The sequence below is a fragment of the Sesamum indicum genome, linkage group LG6, assembly GCF_000512975.1.
Source record: "Sesamum indicum cultivar Zhongzhi No. 13 linkage group LG6, S_indicum_v1.0, whole genome shotgun sequence".
Lineage (NCBI taxonomy): Eukaryota > Viridiplantae > Streptophyta > Magnoliopsida > Lamiales > Pedaliaceae > Sesamum > Sesamum indicum.
The window spans coordinates 6253775-6256304 of record NC_026150.1 but is presented as its reverse complement, the minus strand read 5'-3'; positions in this window follow the sequence as shown (position 1 = coordinate 6256304).

Here is a 2530-nt window from a genome sequence, read left to right as displayed (position 1 = left end):
GGGATCGTGGTATGGTGTAAGGAGTTAAAAATTCAACAAAACTTCACAGTCAATTGAAATCCGTAGGCGAACGGACAAACAAAAGTTACTAACTGCATCTTACTGCAACACTTCAAAACAAGACAAGACGGAGCTAAAGGATCATTGTTGGAAGAACTGCTAGGAGTGTTATGGGATACCAAAAAATGCCAAAATTGGCAACAAGTGAGACCCCATTTTGCTTAGTTTCTGAAATTGAGATTATCATACCTGCAAAAATAGGTGAAGAAACAACAAGAATCGTACAATATGGTCCCCAGATAAATCAAAGTAGTTTTCGACCTCACCACAATTGAAGAGAAGAGTGATCATGCATATGCAAAAATTCTACATTACGAGAATCTGATGATGCGAAGTTACAATTACAAGGTTAGACCAAGACACTTTCAAGTGGTCGACCTCGTCTTAAAAAAAGTTGAAGTATCTAAGCACGTGGGTAAATTAGACTGAGAGGGACCATACAAAGTGATCGAGATCAAGAAGAAATGAATTTACAAATTACAAGAAAGGGAAGGATTTGCCAAGGACATGGAATATTCATAATTTGAAGAAATTTTATGCATAAAGAATCCAAGCAATGTCATTTTGTAAATTTTGGTAGTGGAGATTCTGATAAAGAACTCCCTTTATATTTCAACCTGGGAAAGGTAGTAGGATTGAATATGAAAAATATCTTTTTTTTTTCTTTTTAAACTTATGTTGATTGAAGTATGTGCGATCTGAGAAAGATCATATTTTGAGTGTTTTAGCTAAGATTGAGAAAACTTGTTGCGTATTTCAATTTGAGAAAGATCGAGTTGTTGCGATATGTTAAAAGGTATAAATTCTGATCTACCTGTGAAAGGTCCTTGTTTTGATTGTTTAATTTTGTTTATTATTACAATATGTGAAAGATGTTTGATCTCAATCTGAAAAAGATCACTAAAATCTGGAAAAAGATTTCGATCTAAAAACGATTATTAAAATTTGGAAATGATTTCGATTTGAAAAACATCATTAAAATCTGGAAGAGATCACTGAAATCTGATAAAGATCCACGATATGGAAAATGATTCAAATCTAGATATAGAAAACAACGTTCCACAAGAAGATTACAGAAATGCAAATCAAAACAAGATGGCAAAGTCTATCACAAAGTTTATTAATATCAGTATAGTTAAATAAAGAGATCGACAAGCTAAGATGTCTAACTGCCAAAAGACGTGGATGGCCATGCGATCTCAAAAATAATTATAATGAAGCTCAATCCTGAAAAATAAAATTTCCTAAGTGTTAACGTCACCTGGCCTAGCCTATGTTTTCCACCTTATCAATCAAGGCAACAAACTCATCCTGCTCTGCAATAGTAGGGGAATCTGCCTCAGGAAAAGGTTGAAGGTTTCCATCAACAGCAGGATCAAGACTATTCTGGTCAAACCCAACAACAAAACCATTGAGTTTCATTACTTGTGACCTGTATTTTTTAACGCCGTTATTGACGAGTTGAAAACCTTAATCTCCACCACAGTTTAGAATGCTGGACCTATCAAGAAATCATGAGCTCTTTAAAGACGAGCCTCTACAATAGCCTTTTTGTGCTCATCAGGCTGAAGGTACGCTTCACGACATTTAATAGCACCCCCAGGTTTACCAACTTCGACCAACAGAGAAGCCTTCATCTTTGCCATTTTCAAGGGCAGTTGCGCTAGCTCTTTCACCCTCGACAGCGGACTGTTGGAGTTGGATTTCTAAGCTGGTTATCTTAGCTTCCAGTGTAGTTTTCAAATCTAAAAGCTCTTTCAAACATTGTTTGGAGTCAGTAAGATTCCTTTGGAGATCACGGATCTTGACATCGCTGGAGCTTTCTCACATCTCCAAATCGAGCACTTCAAGGAAAGGTTGTGCCTAAAAGCAATTGCCTATAAGGAGAATCCAAATAGCAGGTCTTGTGTAACTTCCAGGAATCTTGACCCACATGCAACTTCAAAACTGAATTGTGGGAAGAGATAACCCAATTCGGGATCAACTTCTCTTATTCCATTTCAGCAACCTTGCAATTTGGAGACTTTAATTCCTCGCGAGCTTCCTTATACCAACAAGCGAGCTCTTTCAGTAAGCCTGTGTACTCTTCTATCTTCGACACGATCAATGGCCTCCTTAGCTAGTCTATGTTCCTAGTGAGATTTACTACGCTTGCTGGATTTGCTAGAACGTGAACGTTTAATGTGATGTTTGTGTTTCTCTTACGTTTCTTGACCTCCCTGGAATTCGAACCCATCCACTTCCCGGCTTGCAGTGTGGGACTTCGCAATGTATGTGATAGTCCAAGCAATAGTATGGTACCGTCACTTGCGACCTTGATTGCTTTCGAAACCTCTAGAGGGGACTCAGTAGGATTTGTGGATTACGTAGAAGGAGGATCTGCACCAAGGGTGCTGAGTTCCCAATTTTGGATAGGGGGCAAAAATAGTGGCAGGAAAAGTACCTTTGTCAGCGCGAAGTGGGTTAGCGA